This window comes from Oryctolagus cuniculus, chromosome 6 (genome assembly GCF_051225735.1).
Source record: "Oryctolagus cuniculus isolate XC-2025 breed Fujian yellow rabbit chromosome 6, ASM5122573v1, whole genome shotgun sequence".
Taxonomy (NCBI): Eukaryota; Metazoa; Chordata; class Mammalia; order Lagomorpha; family Leporidae; genus Oryctolagus; species Oryctolagus cuniculus.
In genome coordinates, this window is record NC_142872.1 from 39,984,552 (window position 1) to 40,000,050 (window position 15,499).

Genomic DNA, 15,499 nt, shown 5'->3' on the forward strand with positions numbered 1-15,499 from the left:
AAGTAACACGCTCGAGTCCCCACTGTGGGGAAGCCAGGAATTCACACAGATTGTTCAACTCCAGACCCCCGCACTCTATGGCTCCCCCGTACACATCTGTGCCTAGGCCACCTTCCTGTCCAGGACTGCCTCCCATAAACCCACCCACTCTCTAAACCCAGACTCGGTCTCTCCCGTTCTTTCAAAGCGTGGAGCTCATGGGGCCCTTAAATCCTATCCAATCCCACACCCTCCTTGTATGGCTGGGTATTAGGGTTGTAAAGGCCAACACTACACTGAAGACAGCTCGGCCTGGCTGAGCCTCACAACTCCAGGCCCGTGCTGGGGCCAGATCTGGCTTGCCCCAAATCTCTGGAGGCGAGGACGGGATGGACTAACTCCCTCGAGCTAGGGATTATGTATCAAACTCTCAAATGCACCTTTGTGTGACTGGCTCACAGTCAAGGCTGCCAAGCTAAGAAGGCCTAGGCATCACAGGGTGACTCAGCCTATTGCCTTGTTACTGTATCTTTCCCTAGGCTGGCCTTCCCATTGGCTGCAGGGCACAAAGATCCCATTGTCATCTGGTCCCTGGTTCCCTGGGCAGGACCAGGGCAAGGCCAAGCAGAGAGGATGAAATCTGACTTCAGCACGGCCCCCCTTCACCACGAGCAGTTGTAGACTTTCTCCTGCAGCTCCCTGTAGTCCACAAAGGACTTTTATCCCCTGGATATCGCTGAGTGGCACATTTCTTTATACGGTATTAAAGTCAGGATTCAGGAAGCCCATGAGGGGCTTGAGATGGAGACATCTGCCCAAGGTCACACAGTGGGAGCTGAAATGAAAATCCCCAAACTCTTCACACTGGATCCAAGACTCCACTGCTCCAGCTGCCCGTACGCAGGGCTCCAGTGAGAGCTACCGGAGATACCTCATCCCGCAGACCTGGCCCTCCATTGAAGTGACAAACGGCTAACAGTGCGCTGGCTGCTCCTGCTCACTTTGACACAAACCCACCGGAAGGGAAACCTCAGTTCATGTTCTGATTTGGGCTCTGCCCTTAGCAGGACCTGCGCCCACGGCCCTGCCTAACGTCTGTTCCTTTCTCTCCAAATCCCGGTTTCCTTATCTGGAAGAGGAACGTGATTTTAAGGCCTGCTTGACCCTCCTGGGTACAAATTGAGGATCAGATTCAAGTGAACCCAGGTTTTAGAGAGTCAGGGAATACAAGAGGGGGGTCGGAAGGCCCAGCTTTGCAGTCAGAACACCGGACTTGGGTTCCAGGGCAAGTTGGTGAATTCTAGACAACTTCTGGCATGTTATGTGCCCTCTAGCTTCAGCTTGCTCAAGTGCAAAGTGCAGCCTGGCCCGTTTTACGAGGCTGGGAGGAATAAATGACGTAATATCTGTAAGGCACTGGGCTCACTGTTGTGTCTCTTAAGTGCTCCAAAATAGATGATCTGTCTTGGGATCGGATGTCTCCCAAAGTGAGCTCCACAAAACATCAGTGTTACAACACATTCCAGGGCAAAAAGTGCTCGCTGGGTTCAGGTGAGTCTGGGAAAGGCCGCATTCATCCCAGCCCTGCCAGGCATTACGACAACAAAGGCCCTCGAAACATCTGCAGAAAAGCAGCCTGTTGGAAACCCTCTCGTTCACGGATCTCTGCATTCATCAAACAGAACTTGTGTCCTGTGGCAAACTCCTTGGGACACGGTTATTTGATCCAAAGCCCTTGTAGGAAGAAGACACTGAGCTTCTAGAAGGTGATGTGACAACCTGAGTCAGCTGGCCAGTGAGTGGCAGAGCTCGGTCTGGACCCAGGCTGACTACTGATGCTTTGGCTTATTGTTCCTGCTATTAAACCACACTGAGATAATGTCTTATGCTGGTGATACGACAAATGCTCTTTAAGTGGCAAGATTTTTTTTTTAAACTGGTTTTGTAACCCTTTAGCCTTTGTCCAGGTCTCTATTTCCTTGACCTTGATGGTGCAAGGCTCCCTGTGGCCTGAACTGTCTCCCTGCTGCCCAGACAGAGTTGGAGGAACTCGGCAGTGGATTGGTTCTGTCTCCCGCCAGACCTGGATCTGTAATATTGCAGCTGCTGGGCCAGGTCCAGGGAACACTCACACGCAGGCACCAATTTTCTCCTGAAACCCCACATGCCTGGAAATCTTTTCTGAAGGAGGGAGGAAGGCCCAGTAAGTCCAGCCCAGCGACGTGGCAGCTCTTACGTGTTCCCTGACGTGGCCTGCAAACCAAACCCCTGTTCAGTCTCGGCAGCCCTGAAGCCAGGAATAATGAGGGCACCGCCAGCCCAGGACGTGGCAGAGCTGTGTGACTCAGCCCACCCGTGGGACAGCCTGTAGCCTCCATCTGTCTCACAGGGGTCCCAGAGCAGGGCAGCCGGTAAGCAGGTCAGCCCCTACCCAGTTTTCCAGCCAGAATCTCCTTTTGTGCCCCATTCCCTGAGCCTAGGCAGGCTTCGCCGCCCTGCGAGGCTGACCCAGCACTGCCCCATTAGGTCATCTCCCCCACTCCTGGCTCCTGTGCCTTGCCTCAGGGCCTTTTGTCATGAATCTTCGATAGTTGCTTTCCGAACTGCTTTCCACACTGCAGTCTGTGGAGCTCTAAGGGTTCCATGTGGGGGCCTTACAGGGCAGGACGAAGGCTGAGGGCGGAGGTCTCCAGGCTTCCAGCCCATGTATGCTTCAATCAGAACACAACTGTTTTAATCTGTTGAACATATAGGGCTTCTGTCTAATATTTCATATCTAAAGATGATTCACTACTTCTTAAAAAAAAAGTCTAGGGGGCCGGTGCTGTGGCGTAGTGGGTAAAACTGCTACATGCAGTGCCGGCATCCCATATGGGTGCTGGTTTGAGTCCCAGCTACTCCCCTTCCGATCCAGCTCTCTGATATGGCCTGGGAAATCAGTGGAAGATGGCCCAAGTGCTTGGGCCCCTGTGCTCGTGTAGGAGACCTGGAAGAAGCACCTGGTTCCTGGCTTTGGATTGGTCCAGCTCCAGCCATTTTGCCATTTGGGGAGTGACCCAGCAGATGGAAGACCTTTCTTTCTCTCTCTCTGCCTCTCTGTAACTCTGCCTTTCAAATAAATAAATAAATCTTTTTTAAAACATCTGAAAGGCACTAATTTATCTACAACTTACTGGCATTGCAAATGACAAAAATATCAATTCCTGGGAAGAAGGGACAGCCTGTCAGAATCATGGAGTATCAGAAAGGGCGGTGGGCATCATGGAGAGTAGGAAGGTAGGTACCCAGAGTCCAGCGAGAGCCATGAGAGGCGAGGGCCCCACTGCTCAGAGGCTCACAGTCTGGTCACCCTGGGCAGGCAGGCAGCAGGAAGTGTCTACTTCTTCCCAGCATCAGAAAGAAGGGGCTCCCCAGGCAGGCCAAGTATCCCCTCAAAGGGGAAACCAGGGCTCCAGGAGGCGGACTTGGCATCTTTAGGTGCAGGCAGGGAGCAGACATGGCCCCCTCTGCAGTGTGCCTGGAGAGCAGAGGCCCCACCCAGAGGCCTTCCTCTCCTTTAAAAGATTTGGTCACCTCTAAACAAAGCCCTCCAGCAGGAGAAACCCCCTATTGGGCCACCTTCACTGACAGGGGCTGGACAGACCTTTCCGGGAGGGAAACCCACAGTGGCTCTCTCACGTTCTTCAGGAGGAGTGGCCAACATACAGCACCTGCCGATGCTGAGAACTTCAAAGTGACCTGTATCCTGCTTCCTGCCCACTCCTCTCCTTCGGCTCTCTTCTCACCTTCCTTCTTGCTTGAACTCTTCCTCTCTCTGTCCTTCCAGAGCTGTTAAAAAGAGCACTGGACGAGGAGTCCTTCCCACATCAGAAACTTATGTTAGCAAACCAGCTCTCCTCTGGCCTTAGTTTGCTCATTTGAAAGATGGGGTTTATTGAGCAAGGTCACAGTTAGCAAGGCCACAGTTCCCAAAGGGCACAGGAGGAGGACCAAGATGAGCTCAGATCATCCCAACTTGGAGCCCTGGAGGCAGCTGTTGTTGTGCTGTTTCACTTGTCAGCCAGGGTTCTGCAGCTGAGGGAATGCATGAAAATCACCAGGACACACAACTTACAGACCTGCCAGCCTTTAAGCTGAGCATTTTGCTCCTGTCTCTTACGTCTCCTGCTTATCTCTCCCTCCCCTGCTGCTAGAGCCTCGGAAGGCTTCAAGGATGCACCCCCAAGTCTGTCTAATGGTTTCTCTAGAGGCTGGGCTCTGCCTTTTGATTTACAACATGGGAGAAGAATTGCTTCCTTCCTGAGACCCCAGGGCAACGCGGGACACCCAAGGGCCACGAGAGATCACAGCCAGCAGCCCCATCTGGTCCAGCACTGAGTCTCACACTCCCTCCCTCCCCCACTGCAGTGCTGGCTTCCCAGCCCCATCCCAAGTGGGGTATTCTCCTGATTCAGACATTTTTGTGGTGTGAAGTCATCTCCGCCCCAGCCAGCTGAAGCCACTGCAGCAGCTCGCTGGCCCTGCCTCCCTCTGCCACGTCCACACACTCTCAGGGCCTCTCCTGCAGGCTCTCAGAATTTCCATCTGATTTCCTTGCCCTTCTGCAAAGAAATGCAGACAGACTGACAAGCTCTGTCCTATCCTGTGGCTCACGGGGCAGGTCCCAGCCCATGGTTAATCCCCTTAGGGAAGGATGATAAAAATAAATTTGTTAAGAAAGAGAGACCAAATCAGAGAGGCGAAGAGAGAGAGAGGGAGAGGGAGAGAGAGAGAGAGAGAGAGAGAGAGAGAGAGAGAGAGAGAGGCTGACGGTCTGTGGTAATGGGGGGAGACTGGGGTGAAGACAGAAACAAACGTGAAGAAAAAGCCTACCTGGAACTTAGCAGTGAGACCAAAGGGCGAGTGATGTCCTTGCGACGCAAAGGCAGACAGGAGCGTGTTCCACAAGCCCTCCCGGGGTCACCCTCTTGAGGGCGTAGCTTTGCTGGACTTATTTACTGTTGATTGGGACTGCACTCTGAAGTTACATGTTAACTTGCGGATCTCCTTCCAATTAAAACGGGAGCCCAGAGGTTACAGTTTCATTGCCTTGTGGGGCACTAACCCATCTGAGTACGACCTAGCAGTCTCTTCCCAGGACTCTTTCAGTGACTGAGTATACACAGTTCCTCTGTGGACTGGATTTACCACACTGCTGATTCCCCCATTAATGGGTTAAGTGCTCATTTTTTTATTTGTATGAGAATTGTGTTTTTAACTGTTAATAAAAACCATATTTTGATTAAGGGAAGCAGAAATAGAATGAGAAAGAAATGAGGAGAGTGAGGCACAGCAGAGAAAGGAAAAGAAACAGAGACAATGAGAAAGGCCAGATACAGAGGCCCAGAGAGAGAGGTAAAGACAGAGGGAGTGAGTCTCAGTCACTCCCAAACACACACACAAGGGGTGTGTGTGTGTGTGTGTGTGTGTGGTGTGAAAGAGAGAGACAGAGAGAGAGAGGGAGGTAGGGAAAGAGAGGGAGAGGGGCCTATGCTGTGGTGTAGCGGGTTAAGGCTGTGCCTGCAGCCCCAGGACCCCATCTGGGTGCCAGTTCAAGTCCTGGCTGCTCCACTTCCAATCCAGCTCTCTGCTAATGGCCTGGGAAAGCAGTAGAAGATGGCCCAAGTCCTTGGGTACCAGCACCCACGTGGGAGACCCAGAAGTAGCTCCTGGCTTCTGGCTTCGGCCTGGCCCAGCCCCAGCTCTTGTGGCCATTTGGGGAGTGAACCAACAGATGGAAGATCTCTCTCTCTCTCTCTCTCCTCTCTCTGTATATCTGCCTCAAAAATAAATAAATAAATCTTCAAAAATAGAGAGAGACAGAAAGAGGCGGAGACCAGGGTCTATGCGTCTAGGAAAACCCATAAATAATGGTGGTCTCTTGGCAGGATCAGATTGGGGAAGGGATGAAAGTGAGGGGGCCTTTTATAGTAACTTCCACATAGTTCTATAGTGATTTTCTTTTAAGGATATACTCAGGTGTTATCTTATAATTTCAAAATAGAGAATTAGACATAAAGGGAGAGGCAAAGAGAAACTGAGAGAGGCAGAAGCCGCTGGAGAGAGAGGACATGAGGGCCAGCAACAGCAATGAAGGCAAGATGCGGACGGGAGGAACCGAGCACCGTGGCTTCCGCTGGTGTCTCTCCCGCTGTGTTGGGCGGCCTCTGAGGACAGACACCCAGAGTGGCTGTGTGTGAGCTGCTTGTGCTCACTAAGCCTGGACCCTGACACGGTGTGGGAGGCAGGGAGGGAGGCAAGGACCTGGAGGAAGCAGAGACGAGAAACACAGGGGCAGACAGAGGGCAGGGACAGACAGCCAGAAGCGGGTCCAGGGCAGGACTTCTGCCTCTTCCTGGCACTGGCGTTCCAGGTCCTGAAGGCTGCTGCCTTTTGGAGAGGTGAGATCAGGGGACAGAGGACAGGAGAGATCCAGGAGAAGGCTGGGAGCTGGGGTACCAGGCCCCCCCAGAGGCTCGCCAAGACCCACAGCCCTCCCCCACACCCTGGACACCCAGGGGTGCAACTGAGTGGGTGTCTGGGAAGGGCTTCTTCCAGGGCTCAGAGCCAGCTCTGCTGAAGCCTCCTGAGAACTGCCAGCCCCCTAAACAAACAGCTCGGGCGCGTTAGCCTCACAGCAGAAAGGGAGCTGAGTGCCTGTCAAATCCAGCCCAATTCAGATTATGAGGCAACTCAGGCCTAGGGGGAGCCGGCACTTGTTCAAGGCCATGTGGTGGTCATACATCTGGGCAACGTCAGGCCGGAAAACCAAGCCTCTACTCCCACTACACCATTTCCATCTTTTCTGCCCCACTACAGTGCATTCTCCACACAGCAGCTAGAACAACTCTTCAAGTGCAAATCACGTCATGTCCTTGCTCTGCCTAAAACCCACGGGCAGGGGGCTGGCACTGTGGTGCGTGGGTTAAGCCGCCACCTGCAATGCCCACAACCAAGGTGGACGCCAGGTCAAGTACTGGCTGTTCCTCTTCCAATCCAGCTCTCTGCTATGGCCTGGGAAAGCAGTGGGAGATGGCCCAAGTGTTTGGGTCCCTATACCCATGTGGAAGACCCAGATGAAGCTCCTGGCTCCTAGCTCCAGTATGGCCCAGCCTGACCACTGTGGCCATTTGGGGAGTGAATCAGCAGATGGAAGATATCTATTTTTTTCTGTCTCTGTCTCCTCTCTCTCTCTAATTCTAACCTTCAAATAAATAAAATAAATCTTTCTGAGAAACCCCATTGACAGAATTCCATCTCTCAATATACACCTTCAAGCCATGTGTGGAGCTTCTGGGAGGGCTTGATTCAGGAATTAGAGTCAAATAGAAAGTCCTTCTTCCCTTCCTTCTTCCTGCTGCCTGGAATTCAGACATAATGGTGGGAGCTGCGGCAGCCATGTTGGATCACAATGTGACTGGAAGGATGAAAGCCATCAGCTAATGTGAGAAAGCAGGGAAAACAGAACAATCCTGGTTCCCGATGACCAAGAAGCTACCATATCAACCCTGGACTCTCACCTGGGGAAAATAACTTCTGTTTTTTTAAGTCATTATTATTTTTGCATTTTCTCTTGTATACAGCCAACTTAGTTTTAAAAAAAAAAAAAGATTTATTTATTTATTTGAAAAGCAGAGTTACAGAGAAGCAGAGGAAAAGAGGGAGAGAGTGATCTTGTATCCATTGGTTCACTCCCCAGATGGCTGCAATGGCCAGAGTTGCACCAATCCGTAACCAGGACCCAGGAGCTTCTTCCGGGTCTCCCATACAGGTGCAAGGGTCCAAGGACTTGGGACTGCTTTCCCAGGCCATAGCAGAGAGCTGGGTCAGAAGTGGAATGGCCAGGACTCAAACTGGTGCCCATATGGGATGCCTGCACTATAGGTGGTGGCTTTACCTGCTAGGCCACAGGGCCAGCCCCCAGCCTACTTAGTTTTAAGTTACCCTTCATGTTCCCTATTCCATTAGAATAAAATCCAAATTCTATCTCTTGGCCCTCAGAGCCCTGTGTGATCTGCCCCAGCCTATCAGATCTCATCTCAGATTACTCTCTCCCTCGCTGAATACTCGGTCCACACTGACCTTCTCTCTACTAAGCGTCAGCATTGTTCTCCCACCTGCTATTCTTCTGCCTGGAATGCTCCAGCCAGATCTACACAGATTCCTCCCTGCCTGTCTGATCTCGCCTCGGCTAACTCCGGAGACGGTCTTAGAGACATCTCGTGTGTTTATGGGTGAGCTTCTACTGTATCCCTCCCACCCCCAAATATGAGGGCCCTGAGAGCAGGGCCCCTGACTGCCTTGGTCACCTGCTTTTACCCCACACAATGCCTGCCTCTGTTTGACAGCGATAACTTCCCCATTATCCAGAACTGATGAAGATGAATTTTATGTTAATATTTGTCTTGCCACAATTTTACAAAATTGGTTTTAATAAGCACAAAGGTTACAAAGTCTAAGAAATGATGTTACAATTATTTTTAAGAAATTTACTTTTAGCACGTGTTAGGAATTTGGCCTGAATATTAACCACTAGCAGGGTCATGTGTGCAATCTTTCCTAAGGACTATTCATTAGTTAGTTTTTTTTTTTTTTAAGATTTATTTATCTATTTGAAAGGCAGAGAGAGAGAGAGAGAGAGAGAGAGAGAGGTCTTCCATCTGCTGGTTCACTCCCCAGATGGCCGCAACGGCCAGAGCTGGGCCAATCTGAAGCCAAGAGCTTCTTCCGTTCTCCCACGTGGCTGCAGGGGCCCAAGGACTTGGGCCATCTTCTGCTGCTTTCCCAGGCCATAGCAGAGAGCTGGATAGGAGCACTGGCCTGAATTCACTAGTTTTCTCTAGTGTACTTCCCCCCCTTCATCACATTAAAAGATTCCATATGAAAAAGAACTCGTCACATGCCAGGCATGTGCTGTGGCAATAAAGGCATGAATTAGACGTGATGCGGGCCCTCAGAGAGTCACGGCCTTGCTGGCGACTAAAGGTGCATGCACTCAGAGCTGCGTCTTGAGAACACTGTGCTAAGGGAAAAATCATCACAGACCACATGTTGCATACCACTCGCAGTAGTCTGAATGTGTCCCCCAAATTCCTATGCTGATGCCATTAAGAAGCGGAACCTTTGGGAGGTGATTGGGTCTTGAGGCCTCTGCCCTCGTGAATGGAATGATCCATTTGTGGAAAAATGGGTTATCAAGGGAGTGGCTTGGGGCTGGCACTGTGGCATAGCAGGTAAAGCCACTGCCTGCAGCACAGGCATCCCATATGGCTGCGTTTTAAGTCCCAGCTGCTCCACTTCCCATCCAGCTCTCTGCTATGGCCTGGGAAAGTAGTAGAAGATGGCCCAAGTCCTTGGGCCCCTGCACCCATGTGGGAGACCTGGAAGAAGCTCCTCGCTCTTGGCTTTGGATCGGCCCAGCTCTAGCCATTGCGGCCATCTGGGGAGTTAACCATCAGATGGAAGATCTCTTTCTTTACCTCTGCCTCTCTGTAACTCTGCCTTTCAAATAAATAAATAAATAAATCTTAAAAAAAAAAAAAAAGGAGAGGTGGCTTTGCTATAAAAGCAAGCTCTCCCCTCAAGCCTGCTCTCCCTCTGTGTGATGCCCTCCACCTCGCAGTGATGCACAAAGCTTCCACCAGGTACTGAGCAGATGCAACTGCCACGCTCTTGACTTCCTACCCCTAGAACTGAGAGCCAAAACCACAGTCTCAGGTATAATGTTACAGCGACAAGACACAGACCAAGGCACTATCCTGTGAAATGACCACCACAGGCAAACCTATGGAGATAGAAAGTAGGTTCAGGGCTCGGCATTGTGGTACAGCGGGTAAAGCAGCGGCCTGCAACACCGGCTTCCCATATGAGCACCAGTTCTAGTCCTGGTTTCTGTACATCCAATCCAGCTCCCCGCTAATGCACCTCAGAAAGCAGCGGAGGATGGCCCAAGTGCTTGGGCCCCTGCACCCACATGGGAGATCTGGATGAAGCTCCTGGCTTTGGCCTGATCCAGTCCTGGACATGTAAGATGTGAACCAAAGGATGGAAGACCTCCCTCTTGCTCATTCTTCCTCCCTCTCTCTCTCTCCGTCTCTCTCTGTAACTCTGTCTCTCAAAGAATAAAATGTTCTTAAAGAAAAGAAAAAAAAAGTGGGCAGCCAGGGCTGGGGGAGAAATGGCGAATGACTGCTAACGGGTGTGGATTTCTTTCTGGAGTGATAAAAATATTCTTAAGCTGATGAAGGTGATGGTTGCACAACTCCATGAATATATTAAAAACATCTGGGCGTGATGCACTGGTTTTCTGGGGCCTGCCATAACAAAGTCCCAAGGACTGGGTGGCTTAACTAATAGAAAGTTATTTCCTCACAGTTCTAGGTGCTGGAAGTCCAGGATCAAGGTGCTGACAAGGCTGGTTTCTCCCGGGACCTCCCTCCCTGGCTGCAGATGCCCGCCTTTTCTGTCTTCACATGTCTTCCCTCTGTCTGTGTCCAAACTCCCTCTTTTTCTAAGGATGCCCCTCTTGTTGGAGTAGGCTCTTCCCCCTGGACTAGCCTCATTTTGACTGCTTTATCACCTTAGCTACTGTCTCCAAAAGACTACATTCCGAGCTACCGGATGTGGAGGACACAATCCCGCCTGTAAGATATGGTACAGAAAGTGTACCTCCAGAAATCTATTAAAGGTTTTTCTTAGAAAAAGAGAACGAAAGACATGATAGCAAAGGTGGGGTGTTCAGGAGGGAGACTTGCTATTGCTGGAACCCAGGAGATGACAGAAGGAGAGAACTGTGGAGACCAACTTGAGAGCTGCCTGCAAGGCGGTGTGCACGGGCTCCTGGGGGAATCTGGTTGTCACTGCCCTGTCTGTCTCATTCCTGCCAGGTTGTGGCACAGGCTGCTTAAGGCAGCTTGCTGGTCCCTGCGGATCCGGGCCCCACCTGCCCGTCGGCCTCATCTCCCAACACTCCCCACCCCTGCACGCCCCCAGCCCCTCTGTCAGGGCCAGGATCTCCACTGCCATTGTGTACACTTTTCTCTTGGCTGGGGGGAAAGCCTGCTCACTCATTTAAGCGAATGCGCTTACTCCTAGAGGGGAAAGGCCAGGAAAAGGCAGGAAGAATGTCTCCATTTAGAATCTCTTGATCCCTCCTCAAGCACAAGCTTTCTACTTCCATGGTCCTTGGAGAGAAATGGGAGCTTCTTTAAGATGACGCTGAGCTCCTCAGGCCAAAGCTGGCTGGGGAGGGCCAGGTGAGGCTTGGACCGAATCCAGATCCGGGACCTCATGCCCCTTCACGTCCTTACCCAATTTCCAGCCCAGAGTCTTGGTCCCAAAGGCAGGCAGTATCCAGCCTCCCTGGGCTGCTCAGTTGGCCAAGGAATAAGAAAGCGGGCCCTGGGCTTGCTGGGAGGGCAGCCGAGGGGTGGGGCTGGGGTGGGGAACAGGGCAGCCCTGGAAAGGAAGGAGCCATTTCCGGGGCTCTCAAGCCCCTTCACCTGGTGACCTCCAGGGCCTCTGCAGCGCTCTCCAACTGAACACGTCATTTCCCTGATGCTTCTTTGAGACTACTGAAAGCCCAGGACAAAGGCAGCCAGGAGACGCCATTATCCAAAACACAAGGGGACAGACTCAGTTTGAGTTCCCAGCTCCTGGCTCAGCAGGGCTCAGCCCTGGCTTTGTGGGCATCGGAGGGAGTGAACCAGTGAATGGAAGATCCTTCTCTGTTTGTCGCTGCCTGTGTCTCTCTGCCTTTCAAATAAAAAGAAAAGAAATAAAATGTTTTTTAAAATTTTTACTTTGGGGGCCGGCGCTGTGGCATAGCGGGTAAAGCCACCACCTGTAGTGCAGGCTTCCCATATGGGTGCCAGTTCAAGTCCTGGCTGCTCCACTTCTGATCCAGCTCTCTGCTATGGCTTGGGAAAGCAGTGGGGGATGGACCATTTCCTTGAGCCCCTGTACCCGTGTGGGAGACCTGAAAGAAGCTCCTGGCTCCTGGCTTCGGATCAGCACAGCTCTGGCTGTTGCAGCCAACTGGGGAGTAAACCAGTGGATGGAAGACCTCTCTCTCTCTCTCTCTCTCTCTCTCTCTCTCTCTCTCTCTCCATGTGTGTAACTCTGACTTTCAAACAAAAATCTTTTAAAAAAAAGTTTACTTGGTGTAAAAAAGGTGAAATCATCCATGCATGGATCATTCATGATACCTATTCATGAACTTTTTGAGATCCCCTCCTATTGGCTTCATTTCAACTCACTTTGTCAACCCTACATAGGTTTAATTTAAAGGAAAACTCACCACTTCATGAGTGAAAACACAAGTGTCACTTGCTATACCAGGTGTGTTTGTCCTTCACATGTCCTGGCCACACCTCCCCATCTGCCCCAGGGCCAGGGCTGACTGCAGGGCCCACATCCCTGTGCTCCTGTGGGCTCTGTTTCCATTGAGTTCTGGCCAGGAGACAGCATCGGTGGGAGATAGGAAGGAGAGAGCAAAGCTGGAGTATTTATTCCCCCATTCCTCCCCTAGGGGATTATAACAGGCTGGCTGTGCTGTCCAAGGCCCAGCTCCCTCTGGTTCTAGAGCCCAGTCTCCCTTGCCTCCAGTGAGCAGCCTTAGGGATGGAACCATTCCCGTGGTTGACCCACACAGGCATACATCTTTATAAACAGCTCCTTGATTAAATTCTCAGGTTATTCACTTTGAAAGTGCCATCTGTTTGCTGCCAGAAAGCTTCTTGATATAATAATCTTAAGTAGGAAGTAATGAACAATGATACGAACATTATGCTATTAAGTTTTAATTATGGGAGTTTAATTATGGGAGTAGCAATTAAGATGTCCTCATTCCATATCATAGTTTCAGCTCTGGCTCCTGACTCCAGCTTCCCACTAAGGTAGATCCTGGGAGGCAGTGGTGATGGCCCAAGTAATTTGGGCTTCTACACCCACATTGAAGACCTAGATTGAGTTCCTAGCTCCTGGCTCAATCTGGACTGTTGCAGGCAATTCGGAAGTGAACCAGCAGATGGAAGCTCTTTGTGTGTGTCTTTCTGCTTCTCAAATAAAATTATTTATTTGTTTGTTTGTTTGTTTGAATGGTAAAGTTACACAGAGACAGAGACAGAGAAAGAGAAAGATATTTTCCATCCACTGGTTCACTCCCTAAAAGTGAACCATAACAGCCAGGGTGACGCCAGGTTGAAGCTAGGATCCTAGAATTCCATCTGGGTCTGTTACATGGATGGCAGGAGCCTAAGTACTTGAGCCATCATCTGCTGCACTCCTAGGTACATTAGCCAGAAGCTGGATTGGAAGCAGAGCAGCCAGGATTCAAACCAGCACACCAATATGGGATTTCAGAAGCTGTGCTTAAACTGCTGAACCTCAACGTCCATCCCTAGACTTTGTTTTTTACGTACATACCATAATCTAAGAACTAATCATGACAAAATAAGTTAACCTGAATCTGAATATGTTTAAAACACCAGAAAAATTAAATTAACCAAACCAGAATATGGGAAATTCTGCAAGACAAATAACAGTTTCTTCAATAAGTAAATGGCATGACAAAAGACGGTGAGGGGCAGGGAGGAACTCTAATAGATTAAGGGAGACACAAGAATGAAGTGTAAGTGCTGGCACTGTGGCACAGCAGATTAACTCACTGCCTGCAGCACCAGCATCCCAGATGAACACTGGTTCGGTTCAAGTCCTGGCTGCTCCACTTCCAATCAGGCTCCCTGCTAATGCACCTGGGAAAGAAGCAGAACACGGCCCAAGTACTTGGGCCCTGCCACCTATGTGGGAGATTTGGGTGGAATTCCAGGTTCCTGGTTTCTACCCGGCATAGTCCTGCATGTTGTGGCCATTTGGGGTTAATCAGTGGGCAGAAGATCTCTCTTTTTCTCTGTCTCTCCCTCTCTCTGTAACTCTGCCTTTCAAATAAAATTAATAGATCTTAAAAAGAAGAAAAAAAGGAAGAAGAAGGAGGTGGGGAGGAGGCAAAGAGGAAGGAAGAGGAAGGGAGGGAGGGAGGGAGGGAGGGAGGGAGGGAAGGAGGGAGGAAGGAAGGAAAGGAAGGGAAGGAAGGAGGAAAAGTAGTAGTAGTAGTGGTGGTGGTGGTAATAGTAGTAGTTAGCAATTCACTAGCTCCAGACTGACTTTCTCCTTGATGTAATCAGAAGGCTTGGGAAAGACATGACAAGAAGATCATTCACGTGGGATGTGTTATTCGTGCCAATATAAACTTCCCAGCAGAAAATGTAAGCATCCTACCCTGGGGAAGTCTGGAATTGTACAGTGAGCCCAGGACTGGGAGAGAGAGACGAGGAATCTCGTTCTCACTCAGTTGTGTTCTCACCGGAAAGCTCCTTACTTTGCATTTCCGTGAACACTACAGTTTGTGCTAGGATGCAGCGGGACAGTCCCCGAGTTCACAGAGCTTATGGTCCAGCTGTCACCACTTACAACAGAATGTGTTACTGGGCTAGTGGTGGGTTTCAAAAGCTGTGTTCTCCCTGGCCTCCTGCCTGCTCCATGGTCCTGACCCTTCCTCCCCAGACCATCTGTGTTTTAGAGCAGCTGGCAGAACAGCTGCTGTCTCCCTGACCCGAGAACACAATGTGTGGATTGGCCAGGCTGTGGGACGTTCCTGTCCCTGAAGCAGTGGTGGGCACAGCCATTCTTCTCACACACAGGTGCAAGCCTGGGAGAGGTGCTCCTGCAGGGGGAAGACCCCGGTGAGGAAGGAGCAATGGACTGAGGCTAAAATGCACCGGGCCGTGACTTTCTGACTCACTGTAAGCAGGAGGAAAATAACATTTAAAAATTCCAGTTGTACTTTTCAACTCATCCATAGGTAGAAATCAGTCAAAAAAAAAACTGTTTTAATGTCTCTTGATTTCACCTCCCACCCCCACAGAATGGGATTAGAGCACCTATCCACATAGAGCAGTGAGAAAATTCAGGGACAGAGAATTTATGTAAAATATTTAGCCCAATGCCTGACATATAAATAAGTCCCGTGGGGTGGGTGTTTGGCATGGTAGTAAAGACATGGCTTGGGACGTCCACATCTCATATAGGAGTGTTTGCTTGTGAGTCCTAGTCCCACTCCTTGTTCCAGCTTGTTGCTAATGTGCACCCTGGGATGTAGCAGGTGATGGCTCAAGTACTTGAGTCCCTGCCACCCACCTGGAGACCTGGACTGGGTTCCCAGCTCCTAGCTTCAGACTAGTTCATCCTTAGCTATGGGTATTGGGTAGAAAACCAGCGGATGGGATCTCGATCTCTCTCTCTCTCTCTCTCTCTCTCTCTCTCTCTTACTTTCCCTCAAATAAATACAATTAATAAAATTTTTTTAGCATTTTATTTTTTTTTATTTTGAAAGGCAGAATTATGGAGAGAGACTGTGAGAGAGACAGAGAGAGAGGGATCTTCCATCTGCTGGTTCACTTCCCAGACTGCTGAAACAGCCAGC

General features: G+C 50.5%; 1 protein-coding gene and 1 long non-coding RNA gene across 3 annotated transcripts in view; one reads left to right on the forward strand and one right to left on the reverse strand.

The window, feature by feature from the left end:
- The window catches only part of SPARC (secreted protein acidic and cysteine rich), a 31,844-nt gene extending 26,129 nt beyond the window's left edge, over nucleotides 1–5,715 (reverse strand). The window contains exon 1 of one of the 2 annotated variants that reach the window (XM_051844399.3): nucleotides 4,852–5,715. The gene's annotated coding sequence lies outside the window, so the exon portion shown is untranslated. The remainder of the gene's footprint in view (nucleotides 1–4,851) is intronic. The other variant, XM_070076344.2, reaches the window with a different exon arrangement.
- Nucleotides 2,049–3,121, forward strand: LOC138850197 (uncharacterized). The gene is made up of 2 exons (XR_011389835.1): nucleotides 2,049–2,390; nucleotides 2,894–3,121. It is a non-coding gene; the product is annotated as an uncharacterized LOC138850197 (long non-coding RNA).
- Nucleotides 5,716–15,499: the final 9,784 nt, after the last annotated feature.